Source organism: Panthera leo, chromosome B2, assembly GCF_018350215.1.
Source record: "Panthera leo isolate Ple1 chromosome B2, P.leo_Ple1_pat1.1, whole genome shotgun sequence".
Lineage (NCBI taxonomy): Eukaryota > Metazoa > Chordata > Mammalia > Carnivora > Felidae > Panthera > Panthera leo.
This window is the reverse complement of record NC_056683.1, coordinates 140,405,347-140,427,024: the sequence shown is the minus strand read 5'-3', so window position 1 is coordinate 140,427,024 and position 21,678 is coordinate 140,405,347. Positions and strand designations below refer to the sequence as shown.

Genomic DNA, 21,678 nt, shown 5'->3' with positions numbered 1-21,678 from the left:
AAACTTTCTTAAAACTAGGCCAAAAGAAAAGATTAAAGACACCACTAGAAAAGTACAGTATCATAAGCCAAAAAAAATTTTTAAAGCCATACTTTATATATTACCATTACTTAGAATCGAGCTAAAAGCCCAAGGGAGGCATTGAGGGTATATTCACTGCTCAAAGCACACTTCTGAAAGACAAGATAACAATTTGTCAGAGAGCGTCCTCTCCTTATCTCCCTCAGAGGGTTGCAAGATTATTAATCTTCAGAACACAAAGAAGTGGAAAACTACAATTCCCAGTATACCCTGCAGCCCATTCAATTACTTTAAGTACATGAGGCTTTGCTATGAGGGAGAAGATTAATTTTAAGAAAATACAGAACTAGTTCTCACAAGCCATTTCTAGCTCACTGTGTTCTACAGACATAATTTTTCCATTCTCTACTTGAAGAAAAAAAGGGTAGAAGATAAATCACCTGTTAGGGGTTGCACGTTATTTTTTAGTTACTTTAGAGAACAATCTCAAGATGATGGCACTGAAAGTCTAGAAACACGGAATGTTCAAACCAGGAAGGGTCTCTTTCTTCTCCCTTCTGCAGGCCCCACGCACCCAATTTTGCAGATGAAGAACCGGAGGCTCAGAGAGGTGCCGTGCCCAACCAAAACGCCCAGGAGCTGTGTGCAGCATCACAGAGGTCACGACAGTTCACTTGTCATCCATTCAACAACTGAAAACACATTTTTGGCAATTACTATATGCACACAGAACTGTCCACACTATACGAATACAGAACTGGGGTGGGTATTCATTAACCTACGTTCCATTTGCTGTTCACGCTTTTGGGAAGTCACTTAGTATTTTAGTTGCTTCAGCTCCCCCATCTGTAAAATAAAGAAAACGACTACCCTGTATCTATCTCACAGGGAGGTTTATGAGAACGGAGCGGATCCGTTTCTTTAAGATTCTTAAAGGGAAAAAAGGATACAAAATACTCTCTCCACTATCCTCTGATACACAACTAACTGCAACCGAGTCAAACTCAATATTTCCAAACTCAAATCCATCATCAGTCATCACCATCACCCACAAAATTTGCCTCTCCTTTTGTATTCAGGCTCTTGGCTTGGAGCCAAACTCTTCTCTTCCGACCAAAGCAGGAATGTGGAGTCATCCGACACTCGTCCCCTAGCACCCTGCACCTTCTTACCCCAATACGATCAGCCTCTGTGCCTCCCGCCCGGTCTCCCTTCTACACAGATTTACAGCAACCTGTCTCGGCCCCTTCAGACTATAACAGAATTATCATAAATCCAGTGGCTTATAAACAACAGAAATTTATTTCTCACAGTTTTGGAGGCTGGAAAGTCCAAAATCAAGTCACCACCAGCAGATTCAGTGTCTGGTTCATAGGCAGCCACCTTCTCATGGTGTCCTCACATGGTAGAAGGGGCCAGGGAGCTCTCTGGGCAGCTCTACAGAACACTAATCCCATTCGCGAGGGCTGTGTCCTCAGGACCACACCCCAAGACCCCTCCTCCTAATACCACCACACTGCGGTTTAGGATCCAACATACGAATTTTGTGGGGACACAAACATTCAGTCTCACCCCTTATTGTCCCTACCGTACAAATCCACCGGGGTCCTACTTTACTCTGCTCGGAACAGGTTGTTCCCCATCTCCAGGTTCTCTCCATTTCAGTCCTTCTTCCTCATCGGGCAGTGGGCAGAAAATGATCGACCTAAAATGCTAATTTCAAGGTTCACCCCTGCTCCCCCCTTGAACTAGAAAGGCTCCATATTGCTTACAGGATCAAGTCAGGCCTCCCAGCTTGGCATTCGGAGTTCTCTGGGACCCAAGCCCATCTTCCAGTACCACCTCGAGTGAGCTACTCGCATGCAACTAAGGGCAGGTCCCTCTAAGAAGCAAGACTGCCTGGCCCCCCGACCCTGCCCCCTGGTGCTACCCTTTCCACCTGAGACACAAGGCCCACCTTTTGAGACACAAGGCCCACCTTTCAAGTGACTTATTCATCTTATGAAACTCAACGCATCATCTCGAACTAAGTCGTCCCCTCTTCACCTGCCTCCTCACAAGACCATAAACCTCCCGGGGTAAGGAAGTAGCTTAGTCAAAACTGAAACTGCTGGGCCCCAGCACCCAGGTGGGCACAGAGCAGGCATTCGACAACGCAGAAGCAACCAGGACCTCACGGGACAAGACGTGCAGACTCAACGAACAGTCTACATTCACCGCCTCCTTGCCTTTCTTCGTTCACTCCTCAAACCCCTGCGATCTAGCTCTATCAAATCACAGCCAAAAAAACCAAAAAAACCTCTGGCCACTTCTTAATCCTTCTTTCTTCTTGACCCTTCCACGGCACTGGACGTCGCTGGCCATCTACACTCCTCTGTACCGGCCCCACCCCCATCTCTCTCACGGCACAACTCTCCCCGGTGTTCGTCCCATTGCTCTGCCTTCTGTGCCAGGCTTGCTCACTATCTCCTGTTTTGCCATTCACCCCTTAAGTAGCTGGGTAACAAGGTCCGTCCCCCCTCTTTTATTCTCCTTAGGCAACGCACATCCTTTCCTGGGGCTTCTACTATAAACCCACCATCGAGATTCTCAACCCAGGTTACACAGGGTCAAGGACCCACCCAAGACAAAGTAAAATAAACCTGCTGGGGATGGGCTCACCATGTACACTTTATGTTAAAGTTTCCCAATTGATTCTGAAGAGATGCCAGGACTAGAACCACTGAGCCACACAGTAACCCCAGAACGGAACCTCACATTTCTCTCTCAGCATCCACAACTCCCCTGACCCTCTTTCCACCTGCCCATTGACCACTTCCGCTTCCTGCAGGCTCCCACCATAAAACCAAAGTCACTACCTTCTCTCAGATCTGCTGCCCCTCCTGGATTCCTGCATCTCTGTACTGACATCTCACCAGGTGCCCCAAGGCCCTCCCTTGCCTTGCCTGAATCTGGTAACTAAGATCCGTGTATTCAACCTATTGAACGCACCCTGGACCAAGCGCTACCCCTCCAGCTCTAGTAGGGTCGCACTTATCGTTCCCCCTTCTTCCACTTTCCGCATCTTCTGACCTACGGGTCTCCTTCTGACATACAGATCTCCTCATTCCTTCCCAGCTTAAAACTTCCCACAATAACAGAAAGCGCTCTTATTTATTTTAAATTGAGACAGAGAGCAAGAGAGAGAGTGCGCATGCAGCAGAGAGGGGCAGAGAGAGAGAATCTCAAGCAGGCTCCATGCTCAGTGTGGAGCCCGACGCGGGGCTGGATCCCACGACCCCGGGATCACGACCTGAGCCGAAATCAAGAGCTAGACGCTCAACAGGCTGAGACACCCAGGTGCCCCACAAAGAGCTCCTATTTAGACAGGGTGAAGTTCAAATTCCTTGGGACGGTACATAAGACCATTCCCATTCACCATCTTTCTCTCCTCTTCCTTCCCAATCCAAACTTGTACCACCTTCTCCAACGTCTTTAGCCCTAGGAGAATCATGCTGCTCTTCAACACGGCATATAAGTTTAGGATCATAAAACACCAGATATACTGTTTCCACTGTGGAGAGTGTGACCCACACAGGGGTGTCTGGGTGGCTCGGTCGGTGAAGCGTCCGACACTTGATTTCAGTTCAGGTCATGACCTCGAGGGTTCGGGAGTTCGAGCCCCACACGGGCTCCACGCTGACAGTGCGGAGCCTGCTCGCGATTTTCTCTTTCTCCCCCCCCTCTCTGCTCCTCTCCTGCTCGTTCTCTCTCTATATCAAATACATAAATAAACTTTAAAAAAAAAAAAAGAGTATGATAGGCTCGCGCACACGCAACACACGCTCCTATTATTCTCTCACTAAAAGTCAGTTTAAATGTGACCTACCTTCCTGTCAGGCCTACCCACTTCAGCCTCCATAAAATCCCTGTATCCCCCCGCTCTTCTATATATAAACCTCTATCACACTCATGACCACACCATGTAAGATTATTGACACAGCTGCTCTCTGGCTCTCCATTTGTTCTCAGAGGCCTAGAACATACGTCTTTTTTCCAAAGCAAGTTTTTGTGACATTAGAGAAATTATAAAATGTGGCTGTACCACAGGCAAATACCCTGGCACAGACAGGGCGCTCAGACAGACAACGCTTTTTCCTCAAGAGACAGACTATCACAGGCTAGGAAATACCAAAGAGAGAGAGAAAGAGAAAATATCTGCTTTCAGCCCACTGTTTTAATTATAAAAAGCAGAGAATGCTGTTCCTCAAAAAATCAGTCACTGACAAGTTAACTAACCATCTTTGGTGGGAATTACTAAATACTCTATTAAATGGAAGTCAGAATCAGAATTTTTCCAACTGAAGACTGAAATTCTTTACTTCTCTTACAGTCATCCCCAAGTAAATAAAAGGGTAGAAACTATGGTCTTCAGCTTGGGATGGACGGTAGATAATGAACTTGAAGGAAAATCAAAGTTTACAGCCGTGGACTACAGGAAGACTATCATTTGATCTTACTACCTTTTTCTTGGCATAAGTCCCATTTTCTAATGGTCTTCTTGTTCCTGACTATTAGAAATTATTGGCAGTTTACACTAACAGGCTTCCATCATGTTTCATCTCCAAATCCTACTGTGGCTGTTCATTCCAATCAAAACCAAAATAGATCAATTTTTGAGATTAAAAAAGGAGGGACATTAAAAATATAAATTACGCTTCCTTTCGGCCGGAACCGCCATCTTCCAGTAATTCGCCAAAATGACCAACACAAAGGGAAAGAGGAGAGGTACTCGCTATATGTTCTCTGGGCCTTTTAGAAAACATGGAGTTGTTCCTTTGGCAACATACATGCGAATCTACAAGAAAGGTGATATTGTGGACATCAAGGGAATGGGCACTTTTCAAAAAGGAATGCCCCACAAATGTCACCGTGGCAAAACAGGAAGAGTCTACAGTGTTACCCATCATGCTATTGGCATTGTCGTAAACAAACAAGTGAAGGGCAGGATTCTTGCTTAGAGAACTAATGTACGTATTGAGCACATTAAGCACTCCAAGAGCTGAGATAGCTTCCTGAAGCGTGTGAAGGAAAGTGATCAGAAAAGAAGGAAGCCAAGGAGAAAGGTACTTGGGTTCAACCGAAGCGCCAGCCTGCCCCACCCAGAGAAGCACACTTTGTGAGAACCACTGGAAAGGAGCCTGAGCTGTTGGAACCCATTCCCTATGAATTCATGGCATGATAAATGTAAAAAAAATAAAAGACTTCAAGACTGTTAAAAAAAAAAAAAGGACAGAAAAAATATAAATTGCACAAGCAATCCAAAATCCTTCCGATATGATCTATAATAAATTTTGAACATCAAATAAGATTATAAAGAACTATTAAATCATTAAATCTATGCTATACCAACTTCAGAAAATGAAATTTGTGAATATAGCATTAAAAACTTGTAAAAAAGCAAATTCTGCATAAGAAAATGGATCCATAAGTATGAGTGTTTTTATTCATTCATCTCACTTATGCCATAGACGTGGCTAGAGACTTAATGAGCAGGAAGGTTAAATGCTGAATGCTTTCACGGTTTATCAGATTCTCAAATTTGCAGCAGTACTGTGCCCCAGCTCTTAAAATTAAACAATCTCTCCCTATGCCCCCCCTTTAAAAATCAGGATAAGACCAAATGGCTGAAACCAGTCCTGCTGTATGCAGTTATGTAACTAGACAAGAAGGGTGTGAAAGTTTGAATGAAAATATTCGAAGTGACAGCTTTCCACCTTAGTCTTGCCGTGCCCTCTCCAAACTGCAGGGAGCAGATGGTAATTTTCAAGCACATTTAGACCAGGCTTGGAAGGACAACTCAGTGATAAAGAAGTAACTGCAAAGGGGAAGGGGGGGGGGGGGGGGAACCCACATGTTTTGCAACCTACAGTTTTTAATCTAGAAAAGCTTTAGAATCGGTTCACACAAACGGAAAAGCTGCCATACGCACAGTTCCATATAAAAAATGCTGGTGTATAAATTACAAAATAAATTTTTAACAGTTTCCTTTTCACATTTGCACTATAGTATGCCAGTAAATACTGGAATGTTTAAGGTGGGGGGGGCACCCGAAAGTCAAATCTAAATATTATATAAGCCACTAAACAAGGCTTACTCACTCTTCCCTGCTCTCAGTCTCGTCATGGCCAAAAACCAAGACAATGCCATTGGCATCAATACCAGTACTGCTGTCCAGCATGATGGCACATCAGGTGTAAGGCCAAAAGTTTAAAGGATAACAGAAAAGAAATAAATTACACATTTTTTATTCATTTTCATTACAAATGCAAGACTGACTCCTGTACTGGTTAAGGGACAGAAAGCTCTCTGCCTCTTCTTCTCTTCAAACCACACTAAGAAAGAAAACGAAAGCAGTTCCAGAACAGGTGACCAGCACCTTTGTTAGGGCCCCTCTCCCAACTCTAGCTCCACCTTGAATTTCCAGTTCAAAGAGAAAGTTCAGGAAAAAAGCCCTCCTTCGCACGACAGCCTAGGGAGGCAAACAAGTAACAACGCTCGTGAGCAGGAGGGCCTGGCGGAACCCCCACACCAGAAGTTTGGACCCAGGCCAAGGCCACACCAGGGCCTCTGCTTCTACCCACTGGGCCACCTGTCCTTTAATTTCAAGTGGCTTATGCCTGGCATTTAAGCTTCCCAGGAGTTACATACTGCCTCTACATGGGGAGGAGAGTAGGGTTCTAAACACTCCTGAAATCGTGGGGGATGGAAAGAGAGCAGCTGGGTTTGTGGTCAGAAAACCCAGGTTCAGCTTTTGACACTTCGGAACTGTATAACCTTGGGAATGTTACTTAACCTACACCTCAACCTCCTCATCTGGAAAACGGGAATACCCCCAGCACTATGCAGCAGGCCTGTGACGAGGTTCAAGTGAGATTACAGATGTAAAAGCCCTTAGCAAATGGCACTAATCTTACTAAGGCGACCTTCTAGCTGTTCTCATACTTCAAGCAAGCCCAGGGCAGGAAACAGAAGTTTCCCTCCATCACAGTGGCCCTCCGCAGGACTCCCACAGATTCAACCATTGGCTTTTCTGGGCCATTACAACTTTGGAGTAAATTAGAAGTCAGAGACCCCAAATTTCTATCTCTTGGCTATTCAGTTTAGATAACTGCATCAATCATTTTTTTCTAATCCCCCCCCCAAGTTTCTTCCCCTTACATTTTATGCTACAGTTTCAACAAAATATGACTGACACATTTTATGAAACAAACCAATGAGTTTTTTTAAGCAATAGGGGTCCCTAGATCTAAGCATTTTAAAAGCTGACATCATTTGCTTGACATCATGAGAATATACACATATACACACACCTACAATGCAATAAATGGCCTATATATATGGCTATAAGAAAGCCAACCAGGAGCATCGTCTTAAGAACAGGACCCAACGTGTAATGCTGGGGAGATGGCTTGACAAAGTGGCCAAGAGTCTGAAGCAGCACTAACTGAATTCAATTCCACCTTATTCACTGCGAGTACTGGGCAATGTTACTTAATCTCTCTGTGCCTTAGTTTCATCATCTGTGTATAATGAGATAGCAGTATATACCTCAAGGAACCGCTGTGAGGTTGAATGAGTTAATATATGCAAAATACTAAAACAGGCATGTGGCACACAGTGGGGTGTGGTGTTTATACTGTCATTTAGTGTGTCCTGAAAAGTGTAGATCATATGATCATCATATACACATATATGATGTGTTCTAAACATTCACATACCTGAATGTACATGTGTAAGCATACACACATCTTTCCATGTGGAATCTGCAATAAATTCATTTAGGTTAACATTAAGCAACATAAGCTGAGTGTTTGCTCTGTGCCGGGCACTGTTCTAGGAGGTCAATACATATGAACACGATTAATCCTCATAATAAGCCAACAAAGAGACTAAGCTCTAGAAAGACCCCAGACCCACTATCTTACTCACTATCTGTAATCAGTCTACATGGCCACAGTTACAATCACAATATATGAACACAGATTACATAACCAAATTTTTTCCCTATAAATCTGGTAAGAAAACCATTGTAGTCTTTATTTTCATATTATTTTCACAAATTGTCTTGTTTATAAAAATATCATAGCATCTCTAAGGATCCAAGAGAGAGTAGCCAGCTGGTTCCTATATTCCAAAGCCAACTGCTCAGATATAAATCAATGGATTATATATTCCCATTTCCAACTGTCGGATTTCAAACAGATAAATACACTCATGCACACTCACATATCAGATTTAGGGCTCCATTTGAAAGGATAGACTCTTTTGATGAACTTAAGGTTTCATGGTTTTAACCAATACTCATATAGCTAACTTAGTGCTTGACTTGATTATTAACATTTCACCTTAATAGGAATTATAAAATGATTATTTTACAACTTTTATCAGAAACACTGCCTACAATAGGTGATATGTTGTCAAAACAGAGAACTAAAAATAAAAATAAACATACAGTTTAACCAAGTGACTACTCATTTGTGAAATAAATACCAGTTAAACCAGGACAACATGTGAAACGCACAAAAGAAACAGGTCTGTGTACTGTTTACCGTAATCACACGCTTCTATTTTAACATACGTGTTCCACAAATGAAACAGCTTGTATTCTACAGAATGGAAACCTGTATGCACTTGTATATAGCAATATTTTTGTCGCCGAAGTTCACTCTCAATGTCAATTCAGGCTTAAATTCCCAGCTTTTGAAAATGAAAGAGCAATTTGCTTATTAACTTTTTAAAGTGCCATCCACACCTCCTGAAAGCTTAGTGCTAATTCTGAATAATAATTTAGATATTATTCTTTCCAAAACTAGATATTATTCTTTAATCTCCCTGACCCATGTTCATTTATCCCTTCATGTTAAAGTGAGCTGACCCTGAAAACGTTATCATAGCTTGGATTTTACCTTTCACACATGTTCCATTCCATAGGAGAAGCACCTATCCCACTCCCAATAGCCCTGAGCTAGTAGTTTATCAATAAAAGCCTTGTCAAATGGCACAACATGACAAAAAAAGTGTCCAGTAGCTAACTGGAAGTGAACAGGACAAAGCAATGAAAGAAAGAAAAGCCAATGTTACCACCAAACACGTTTTGTTAATTTATTCTGATGATCCTGTTTTTGTTTTAATTATTTGTGGTAATTATGGCAGTTAATGTGCTGTAACATTTTCGCAAAAGAAATGAACTCTCAATATCATAAAACCTTCCCAAATCTTTCACTGTTTCATCTGCGTCCAACACACTCAAACACAACAACTAGATCACACCGTGTTAGTTGATTTCCAGAGTCTGAACCAATTCTACGTTAATGGGATCATTTGGAGGGTGGAGAGGGGAGTTGAGTCCTCAATCATTTACATCAGTAAGATCCAAAGCACAGGGAATAGAATAGTCTAGATTTCCTCAGTCCTGAAACAATTCTGTCAATTCTGAGATCTACCCACACCGTCTGCCTTGGGTCTGAAGAGGCTACTTAATAGGCCTGAAAAAATGAACCACTCAAAACTTCAGCAGGGTCTGCTACTCCCATCATCCCTAACCCCTGCCTCCCTCCCCCCCCCCCCCAAAGTGTCTCTAAACTGCCTCAGGTATGGGTGTTAAGGATTTCCACAGAAAATCCACAAATAAAAATTAACACTCACTCAAGCCCAAAGAAAATAGCCATTTCAAGTTCATTCTAGCTCATCATGGCAATTATGTTCAATTGTTAACGAAAGAAAAGAAAGGAGAGGAAAGGAAAGGAAAGGAAAGGAAAGGAAAGAAAAGAAAAGAAAAGAAAAGAAAAGAAAAGAAAAGAAAAAAGAAAGTGGGAAAGGGGGTACTAGTTAGCTAACTAGCTCTGGTTCACAAAGTAAACTGTTAATGTCATAATTCACAACTCGCTGAAGAACCGTATGTTTTGTGAAAACATTCATAATAACATTTTCACACACACACACATACACACACACACACACACACACACACACAAATGTGTGTATGTGGGTGGGGGTGGTTTCCAGTGAGTTCTACTGGTAAATTCTTTACAACTATCACCTCATTTAACCCTCATAAAAACCTATGGAGGCAGGCAATAATAAATACCAAACTCATCTCACAGAAGGAGGAACCATCTCTCAGGTTGAGACTGAGCTTGAGAGCTCAAAAGCAAACAAGAAGTGCCTGTGTCATGAGGGCGACACAAGATAAGACAAGAGCAACTGTCCTAGCAAGTCAGAAGAAATCAGACCTTTGTCCTACCACAAAATGCCTCCGTGGAAGAAGAAAGCAGCAGGTTTCCAACAGGCTCCAGCTGCACCCTATCCCAACCCACAGGGTGACCTGAAGGTAAAACCAAGGCCTCCTTGGAAAGGAACAGCAGGCCCCAAAATGACCAACTTTGGGATCCACCATTAGGACTCATTATCATGCCCTGAGTGGAAAGAAAAGTCATCCTTAGGACGATGTTGGGACTCTGAAAGAAGCGTCAAGACCGTCTTAAAGAATATATCAAAGTATTTCAAATCACCTTCATATAGACTTTGATCTAGTCTCACAACACATTAGGATACAGGCTGATTGAAGGGCTATAATTCCAATGTGTTAGGATCTAAACCTGGAATTCTGAAGTTCTAATCTCTAATCCAGTCCTCGAGCTCTGGAAGATTATAAAGTACCACCCTATGCCATGGTCCTGCTTACTCCATCAGTCAAACAGATTGCCTATGTGCAAATGATGCATACAGCACATCCCTCAAAGTAACATTAAACGTTTCTAGGCATTACCCCTCCTGTCGGCATTGTAACAAGATCCTCCTGCATCTTTCAGCAAGCTCAGAAAGGCATAAGGAACGTTTCAGTTTTCAAGCCTAAATCTGTTTGGTAACCCTCTCTTCCTCTGTTCTCCCAATTACGTGGGGGAGGAAGAAACAGGGAGTATAAAAACTAAACTATAAATGAAAAGCGAGAATCTAGTCTCCAGGAAAGTCTTGTCTCTGGGAACACTAATGATTATATCTGAAAGCTCTAAAACACAGTAAAGCATGGCTTACAGGCAGAGGAAAATATAAGTCATTAGCTATTAATAGAGCCAGAGAGTCAATTGTTATAATTAAATCACAGTTTAACCTTCTGCGTAATTCTGATTTAGTCTTGACATGTTTCCTTGTGGTCAGTTTTGGAAAAACAAATGCTATTGGTACAATGTTTGGTTCAGAGAGAAAAAAATGACATCCTTCTAGCTAGAAAAGAACCATAGGCTTAGGGGCCTAATTTTAATAAAAACATTGTATCAATGAAGTCCAATCACTGGCTCCTAAATTTTTTAAGTGAAGACAGACTTAAACACAGACACAAACTAAATGTGAGGTGCCTGGGTGGCTCAGTCGGTTAAGCGTCAGACTTTGGCTCAGGTCACGGTTTCGCGGTTTGTGAGTTCGAGTCCCGTGTCCGGCTCTGTGCTGACAGCTCAGAGCCTGGATCCTGCTTCGGATTCTGTGTCTCCCCCTCTCTCTGCCACTCCGCCACTTGCGTGCTCACTCGCTTGCTCTCTCTCTCTCTCAAATATAAATAAACATTAGAAAAAACAAACTAAATTTATGAAGGCTACTGCAAATTGAACAAAGAAAACATTCTCACTCAAAGTCCCTCCATGCTAAAAGTCCCTCCATGCTAATGCCGAGATAAAGAGTAGAAACAGAACTTCCCCCAATTTGGAAGAAAATATGTAAATAGCAAGTATTTACACAACTGGAAGTGTCCCTTTTCTAGACTAACCCAACTTAAAGGTAACAATTCAAGGTAACAACGCCTCTGTAATACCTAGAGAAGAAGCATTTCCTGCCAATCGGGCTAAAGTCATTTAGCTAACTACATTTAAGCCTCGGATTTTCTGAAAAGACAAATCAGCTCTGAACATGTGCTGGGCTTTTTCATTATTTCAGTATTCTACATGAAGGACTCAATCGATAAATATTCAAATAAATTAACTGGGTAAGAAGTTTACTGCACTTAGTCATGCGAATGAAGTAGTAATTTCAACTAACAATCTTTGCAAAATTCCATGTTACATTGTACAGGCCCAATTCAAACCCACTCCTGACACCCTACAGCTATAAATTATCTCTGGAGCCTGAAAGGGAAAGACAGGCCAGGTCGGAAATAGCATAACAGTTGGACAGTTCCAGCTTACAGAAAGCAAACCCTGCAATAACCTAGACCCACAGTCTTCAGAAGTCTAATCCACTGTCGCAAAGAGAGAAAAAAATCCTTTCCAAAGAACACTCTTCTTTAAAAAATACACTCTTTATTTTTACTTCTTAAGTATACAATTAAATATGGGAACGTCAAAAGCAAACCAGAAAACAGAAGCTGCAAAATAACAAGGAACGAGCCGAACCCTTAATGGTCGGATGGTGTTTGGAGAACAAAGAGGGTGTATGTTTCCTCTTCAAAGTCAGAAGTTCTGGGTCCCCATTCCAGGCTTCTGAAGACCGAGGAACAGTCCCTGCTGCTGGAGGGGGCTCTGGTATACACAGAGAAGCCAAGTATCTGATTCTTTCCGTACGTAATAGGAACACTCAAGGAACCAGAGCTCGTGCATTGCAACATGGTAATAATAACGTACCCACACAGAATGTGTGCTAAACAGTGCCCTGGGCTGTTAATAAAAATTTGTTAAATGTGTATGCAAAGTTCTAGAGATTCATACAAAACCCTGTTAGCCAGTTTTTAATATCTGGGTAGAAGGATTATGGAGGGGTTTTTATGTCTATACTTGTTACATTATCTGGATACTTTACAGAAAACACCAATCATTTCTCCTGTCAGAAAAAAAAAAAAATTAAGCCGATTTTCCTTTTTTCCATTTTTTAATTCAATGTGGCTTTAAAGAAGGGATAAGTTTAGCATCTTCAACCAGGTCAGTGGCATTCTTTCAAATATGCCCTCTGAGCCCCAGACCACTTACAAAAAAAAAAAAAAAACACCAAACAAACAAAAAATAAAACGGAACAAAACAAAAAACCACAGAACAGTTGTAATGACCACAGCAGAACCAGTTACTGGACGGACACGTGCCTTAAATGAATAACAGTGAGTATGCAATTCTTTCTACTTGGGGCGCCTGGGTGGCTCAGTTGGTTAAACATCTGACTTTTGATCTTGGCTCAGGTCATGATCTCACAGTTCAGGGGATCAAGCTCCACGCTGGACTCTGTGCTGAAAAGTGTGGAGCCTGCTTGGGATTCTCTCTCCCTGCCCCTCTCTCTCTCTCTCTCTCTCTCTCTCTCTCTCTCTCAAAGACATAAACTTAAAAAACAAACAGTTTTTACTCAGCAGAAATTCTAAAATATTAGGTATAGCTTTAATTTTCAGGAAGAAAAAAATACTTTAAGTTCTGGTGTGTTAAATATGTATTTGAGGAACTGTACTAATTACAATGAGAAGCTACTCTGTGATTATTAAAAACGACTAGACTTTACGTTTAGGGTGAGGGATTGTTAACAGTTCTTCCGTTCACCCTACTCTACCTCACATGATTTTGCACACTTGCAGGCACTTACGACTTAGAATGCCAATCAAATCCCCAACTACCTAGGGTCAGAAACTCAGTCATACTTTGTGGAGCCCTTTACACAGAATAGTGTTCACCAGATTACTGACCAATGGGCACTGTCCACTTTCTAGACTTTAATTTAGCTATTGTTGGACTACAACATCAAAAAGAACTCAAAAGCAAAGAATAAACTCAAAGAAGTTTCCTAACATTATAGGGTACAGTACAGATCACCATACGGAAGGAACTAATGTTCACACTAAACAGACCATATTTCTCCATTTATTAATCAGCTATTATAAAATACAAGCAAAAGTTTTAAATTTTAAAACCTATTTCAGGTAAAGCTTTTCAACTGCAGATTAGAAACCAAATGAGAAAGTCAAATGATGAAAACATCCATTGCCAAACAAAAACAAATCCTGAAAGATTCTCCCCCTACCCCTCCAAACTGCAGTTTACCTAGAGTCTTATATTTGCTAATACAGTAAAAGGATACTTTTTAAAAAGCAGAAAACCAGGCAAAGTTGAGTTCTGGGGTTTTGAATGTCTTCCTCCTATTACAGGAAAATAAACCCTGACCCTCTGACCCTCCCCTTTCACTTCTAGGAAATTTATCTTGAAGAAATACTTTCACAAGGATTCACGGTAAGAGAGCACTCTTTGCAACATCATATGTCACAGTAAAATACTGGCATCAGCCCAAATATCCCTCAGTCGGAAATCTGGTTAAATAAATGACGATATAGCCACACAAAGGAATACGGTGCGACATTCTCTAGATAGGGACAGCGCAAACACAAAAGAACACGTCTGAGATACATTTAGTGCGGAAAGCAAGTTAAAGGAGGATATGTGTAACATTATACCGTTTTAAAACTTTATTTAGAAGTACATACAAAATACTTACTATCTCTGAAGAGAGATTTCAGAGAATTTTTAGCCTTTTATAATTTCTGCATTAAGCATTTCCAGAAAGTGTTTAATCTCTGACAAGTAGTACTTTATGATGGGGGGGGGGGGGTGGAGAGAGAATAGAACTTATTCCCCTCCTTCCCCCCAAAATGTGACGTTCAGCAGTTTCCTAGAAACACTTGTAGTTGTGTGCACCTAATTTATTAAAAACACCACGTGCGACAAGATTTGGAAGCGGCCCCTGCTCGTTCAGCCTCCTAACCCCCTTGAAGTTACGAATATAAAAGACATTAAAAACGGGATTGTTTCTACGGATTTCCCGGCCTACAAACTAAGGAATCCACAATATGAATTTACAAAAGCCACTTACGTGTTAGAGACCGTTCCTCCGAGAGAAAACTACGTACGCGGTTTCTCTTGAGAATTCCGTCCTGAGTAAGAATGCTAGGGCCCGGGATCACCCGAGCTGCCACGATAACAATACGGAAGCTCATACTGGCCAGCAACAGAGGGTCTCCAATCTAACCATAAACTTCTCCAGCACCCTCAAGATTTCCCAGCACTGTGTCCCACCTTCTCTATTTTCGGAAAAAGTGAGGCTTCGAAGTGGGAGGGCGGTAGTTACGCACAGTGCGGAATGTAGACTGGCACAGGTCCTTCCTTGCACACGATCTTTGATGCACGTAGGTAAAACGTTCTCTCCCGGGGACCGGCAGCCCTGTGCTGAGGAGCTATGTGCTAGAACTGGTCCAGCACCACCTGCTCAAAGACAGCCGTGCAAGGATACTTCGAGTTGTGACACTTTGGCCAGAAGCAGCCACAGGAGTGTCACAAAAAGGACAGCAGTGACGTTTCAGCAAACCCGGTGTCAAAAAGGTGCCCTCGTGCATTTTTAATTCGCCAGAGAAAGCCAGCAATTGTCCTTCAATCATCAGTGTCAGGGCCAATGACACGGCTTCCCTGCCTTCCTCGGGGTCCACAGGAACTGTTACAATTGGCTTACCATCTACACGCTCCTTAAAGGCTTTAACAAAACAAAACAAAACGGAACACCTCCCCTCCCTAACCCACAGATATTTGTCTTTCTCTTCTCTTTCCCCTTCCATCAAGTAGTAAGAGAGGAAGGAAAAAATTAATGTGACTGTCTGCTCCTCAGGTCAGAAAAACATACAAAGACAGTTAAGAGTTCACACAAAGCAGTGTTTAAATTTTGACTCTTCGGAACTGTGTATATGCAGAAGCTGCTATAAGTTAACATTCTGCTATTTAATATTTTTAAGTCTTCGCACAAGATCACACATTATGACTGACTGAAGGGTATGACCTGAAAATTGTTTTTTTTATTTTTTTATTTTTTTTTTAATGTTTGTTTATTTTTGAGTGAGTGAGAGAAAGAGAGAGAGAGAGAGAGAGAGAGATCAGGAGAGGGGCAGAGAGCGAGGGAGACACAGAATCTGAAGCAGGCTCCAGGCCCCAAGCTGTCAGCCCAGAGCCGGACACGGGGCTCAAACTCACGGACCATGAGATCATGACCTGAACCGAAGTCCACAGCCCAACCAACTGAGCTACCCAGGTGCCCCTGAAAATTATTTTTAATGAAAATTCTATAATGTTATTCCTCAATTCACCAAATTCCTTACTAGTGTTTAATAACAAAACAAAGCAAGGTGTCAATGACATTTATTACTTTAACCCTACGGGGTTTTTTTCAAAGTTTATTTATTTTTGAGAGAGAGAGAGAGAGAGAGAGAGAGAGAGAATATGAATGAGTAGGGGAGGGGCAGAGAGACAGGGAGACACAGAATCCAAACAAAGCAGGCTCCAGGCTCAGGGCTGTCAGCACACAGCCCGAGGTGGGGCTCGAACCCACAAACCTCGAGATCATGACCCGAGCTGAGGTCAGACACTTAACTGACTGAGCCATCCAGACTCCCCAACCCTACGGTTTTAGAGTACAAAACAGTATCCAGGAAAGACAGTAGAGAGAAAAGGAGATTAAAATTATTTTCTAGGTACTGTTCGGGAAGAACTATAAAAACAAATGAAACCTTCAGAAGAAGCTACGCAACAATTTGAATAAAAAATAGCACGCATAACCCCAAGGAAATTCCGGACATAATTTAGGAAAAATGCCACTGGACACAGAAGACCAGAAATGAAGACTCAATGTCCCAAATTTGTTGACATTTAATAAACATGTTTCTCTAGGAAGCTGGTGCTCAATTAATTAGTTAAAGTATATGTGCTCAGGCAGTGAAGTTTCTCCCTAGCAGATGGTACAACAGGCTTTAAAAATAACGGGAAAATGTATTTCAAGTTATCTCCTTAGTTGGTTGAACAAACACGTTACCAGAAGATATCAGAGAGGCGGTTGGCATCAGATTACTCTTCTATTTTGTCTATGAGGACAGAGCTAAGACACGATGGGGGCAGGGCCTCCCAAGCCAGAGAAGACCCTACCCCCCCCCCCCAACTCCGGGCCACTCCTGCACCTCCCCCTGGTGCTAAGCTCCATTCCCAGGCCAGACGAGGCTATAAAAATCCTGGCCTCTGGCCAGCTGGCAAGACCACACACCGGGTATTTTTAACTGAAGGGGGCTTGAGGAGGAGGAGGCCAACACCAGGGCACCAGAATGCCCCGGGAAGAAAAACAACCTCTGGCCAGGATGGTGGACTACACGTGAGATCTCTTCCTGAGGTATCTTAATTCCCAATCGGTGCTTTACTAGTGATGGAGACATAAAAACGGTAACACTTGTGGACGCTGATAGAAGCGGGCAGATACTTGATAGCGAGAGCGCAGGATCGCCTTGAAAGACCGTATGTATCACGACACAAACAGCAATGTGAGCACAAAACACTGGCCAAGTAAATTGGACTCTTACTTTTTATTCCTGACACGTAAGACTTACACACTTGACTTTTGTTATAATTACTCCAACAGTTTGCTGTCGTTGCTCTTAGTTTCACACTGGTCTTGGCACTGGGCCACACACACAGATACCAGGAAGCTATTCCCTCAGTTACCACTCCAATACAGCAAGATCGCAGCTGGATGCTTAAGTGCTCGAGGGGCACACTACTACGCTTAACGGCATTTTCTGGGTGGCGAAATATTAATCAGAAAGCACTCTGAGTTTCACCCCTTATTGTTAAAAATTACACGTAACACTGACGTGAGAGTCAAGTCTCCTGCCTTAAATGAACGCCATTTCCACTTCCTAGGAGTGCTGAAGGTTCTCCAAAGTCTCTGTCATGATTCTTATGATCAGTTTTGAAAAGAGAATTGTCAGGACATTTGACGGGACAGGTGGAGGCAGGCAGGTGGGGCTTCGGGCGCCGCTGCTTCTCTGTTGGACTTACCGTCGCACTTGCCGTTAGACTTGCCCTTGGACTTTCCGGATCCTGAGGGGGCTCCCAGGGAGCATGCGCTGCTCTCCGCATTTGGAAAATGGGGCAGGGAGCGCATACGATTTTTCTAAACCCAGGTCTACGGTCAGAAATTTTTCTGACTAAACATAAGCTTAAAGTGTTTTACTTAATTTGTCCCTTTTTACCCCCTAAATTAAGCAAAGGGCAACCAGAAAAATGTTACCTACTTGTAGACTTGCTTTAATAATTTTATTACAGAATGTATCCACTACATTTGGTGTGTCCTTAAAATGTAAAACACCAGGATCATCTTTGACCTAAGTGTCATTAAAATGTCTGTTCTCAGGGGCGCCTGGGTGGCTCAGTCGGTTAAGCGTCCAACTTCGGCTCAGGTCACGATCTCACTGTCCGTGGGTTCGAGCCCCGCATCGGGCTCTATGCTGACTGCTCAGAGCCTGGAGCCTGTTTCAGATTCTGTGTCTCCCTCTCTCTCTGACCCTCCCCCGTTCATGCTCTGTCTCTCTCTGTCTCAAAAATAAATAAATGTTAAAAAAAAAATTTTTTTTTAAAACGTCTGCTCTCACCTACAATTCACCTCCAAATGTTTTTCCCCTTCATATTATCTCTTTCCACTAGACCCTCCTCTTAGTTCCCCTTCGCTAGGGAATTTTTATCCAGACAGGGGCACTGATTTCTCCTCTGGATGGTAAGAGAGCCTGACTGGCTTTCCTACTTCCGACCTCCCCTTCGCTCTGTCCTAAACACAGCTGGGGAGATCATTTTCCCCTGAGCAGCACTTCCTGAGTTCCATGAGGCTTTTCCGGCTCATCTAAACAAAGGCCACCACCCCCGCCTCACACAGCCTCCTCAGGCCAGGCTCCCAGCCAAGGAGAGGACACTCCAGTTGAGCTGTTCAATTCATTTATTCATAGGTTTATTCTTAGCGTACAAATGCCTTGTGCCACTGAAAAGTCCTAGCATACTACCCGGTAGCACATGCTGTGAGAACCTCGTAAGTGGACAACAGGTTGGTAAGAAAAAAACTGATTAAAAATGTCTTTGTAGAAAGTTCTAGTAAACATGTCAGACTAAATATGTTCATCTCTACTCCCTCCCAGAACCCCATTAAAACAAAAACCCACAAGGACAAGGAAAACTTAAGATGATAGCAGATAAGAGGTCAAAAAAATTTTGGAAGGAGAAAAGCAGATAGACAAGTGATAATTAAAGTTTTAATTTGTTCTAGGTGAGAGGACAAGAAGCAAGCTAATTAAAACTCAGAACCCCAATGACTCACGAATCAGAGGGTGGCAGCAGGCTGGGTGAAATGTCTGTAATGAGTAGTTCAGGGCACCCTCCTTCCTAATCTTCACCCCAATCCTGTCAGAAGTCAAGAGGATTACCATCTGGAGAGGTTGGCAATAGACAGGAGTCCGTGCAAAAGAAAGGATTAAATGGAAGTGTGTATGTATAACATACACACACACACACACACACACACACACACACACACTCAACTCCAGATGTCCTGATTTCCTCTCTGGATTAGTGGGGGGGGGGGGGGGGGGGGGGCGAGGAATAACAAGAGAGAGAACATTGAATGAAGGTCCTCAAACAACATGGCTTGATCCCCGCCACCCATCTTCTAGGGCCACCAGTGGACACACCTGTTCAAGTGCACAAAGCTTTCTGCCGGTTCTTAGCTTTCTGTTGCTCTGCATCTAACAGTGACATATGAACAGAAAGCCAATGATCACCTAACATTTCAAGAACATCCAACAGGAAAGAGAGTGAAGACTAAGTCTCAAAGGAAACTACAAAGCAAGTCTTCAAAACCAAAGGTCCTAAAATGATCTTCAGTGAAATAAACTATTGCATCCATGAAATAAGAATAAGATGGTATAAAAAAAGAAAATTTAGTGAACAAAAAACAAGTTCACAGAAAGTGAGACTAAGAAAACAGAAATAAAAGATTCACCAGAACAGCTGGAAAACAAATTTAGACTATCTACCAGGAATTACCAATTAGAACAAATTACCAATTAAAACAAAAACCATGAAACAGGACAAAGGAAATGGTTTAAAAAATAAACAATTAATCCAGAATTTCTATCATCCAACTACTAAGATTTCCAAATAGTAAGAGCAGAGAAATCAAAATAAGGAAATTACCAAAAAATTTCCGAAATCGAGTTTCACACTGGATGGGCCCAGCAAGATTAACAGAAAAATACCAACTCCAAGACTTGTCAATATTTTAGAAATGAGAGGGTGCCTGGGTGGCTCAGTTGGTTAAGCGTCTGACTTCGGCTCACAGTTCATGAGTTCGAGCCCCACATCGGGCTCTGTGCAGACAGCTCAGAGCCTAAAGCCTGCTTCGAATTCTGTGTCTCCCTCTCTCTCTGCTCCTCCCCCACTCATGCTCATGCTTGCGTGCTCTCTCTCTCTCTCTCTCTCTCCCCTTCAAAAATAAATAAAAACATTAAAAAATTTTTTTTAAATATATTTTAGAAATCAGAAAAATAAAAAGTTTCTAAAGTCACCAGACATGAAAAAAATAGATGACATATGAAGGATGATTTACTGGACTTCTTAACAGAAATACTGCAAGCTTACAGGATGACAGAACAATAGCTTCTGAGGGAAAATTATTTTCAATCTAGAATTCTATACTCAGTCAAAACCACCAATCAAGTGTGATAGTAGAAATAGCACCTTTCTGATATCCAGGAAGACTTACCTCTTCTGTACCCTCCTAAAAAGCTACTGGAGAATGTGTACCACCAAAAAAAACCAAACAAACCAAAAAAAAAAAAAAAAAAAAAAAAAACCAAGAAAACAAATAAACAAACAAAAAAACCATAACAAACCAAAAAAAACCATAAAGACAGAAGACATGGATTCAGAAAGTTGAGTTTGAGACCAAAGTAATTCCAAGAATGACGGTTCAAGGAAGTTTCACCACATGTACGCAAGCAAGTCATGAGAGTAATGACATACAGAATAGAGAACAAGTCAGAGGGATTCCAGTTATGACCAGGGACTCAACTACTACTGCCATACCACAGAAATTTGAAACAAGCAACATGTTTCATTCCAGATCAAAATCTGCTCTGACCAGTCTGAATGAAAGAATTTAAGTCATCTGACTGCTTCCTAGCTGCAAGAGAGGCTAAGGATTTGAGTTCTGAATTCTGAATTGTGGGAGCAGACCTTTTAAATGTAAGCATTTCACCAAACCCAGAAACGCTATTCAAAAGATGATGAGCATCCATCCATAAACATGAAAAACATTCACTAGAAATTGATTAAGTGTTGGGTTCCACCTTACTGAGAGGAACTATATAGTTCTATCAGAGGAAAAAGAAAAATTGTTGATATATACATTTTTAAAAGTAAAACAATGAGGCAATTATCAACTCTAGGATAACCAAAAGTTGCATATTAAGAAAATATATTAACAGTTCATGTCTCAAATACAGACAGTTATATAGTCCTATTAACATAAACAGTGAATGTTGATTTAACTTTCACTTAAGATATAATGAGACGAGAGAGGGAAAATGAATTATAAGGCAGGGCGGTATCAAAGAGTTAACTTTTACATAGTGGAGTTAATAGATACAGTCTAAATATGAAAAATGGAAAAATAGCAACATAATCATGTCATTTAGAAATATGGGCTTAAATACCAGAATAAACCATTAAGAGTTGAAAATGGAAGTCTCCAGGGACTAGAAGTCATGGGCAAGGAGTGATGGAATGGGAACTGATGTTTTTCACAAGAAAC

At 42.0% G+C, this 21,678-nt stretch overlaps 1 protein-coding gene and 1 pseudogene across 8 annotated transcripts in view; one reads left to right on the top strand and one right to left on the bottom strand.

Moving 5' to 3' along the window:
• Positions 1–21,678, bottom strand: part of ARID1B (AT-rich interaction domain 1B) — a 447,597-nt gene that overhangs the window by 354,569 nt on the left and 71,350 nt on the right. The window lies entirely within an intron of this gene.
• LOC122220525 lies at positions 3,768–9,395 on the top strand (annotated as a pseudogene).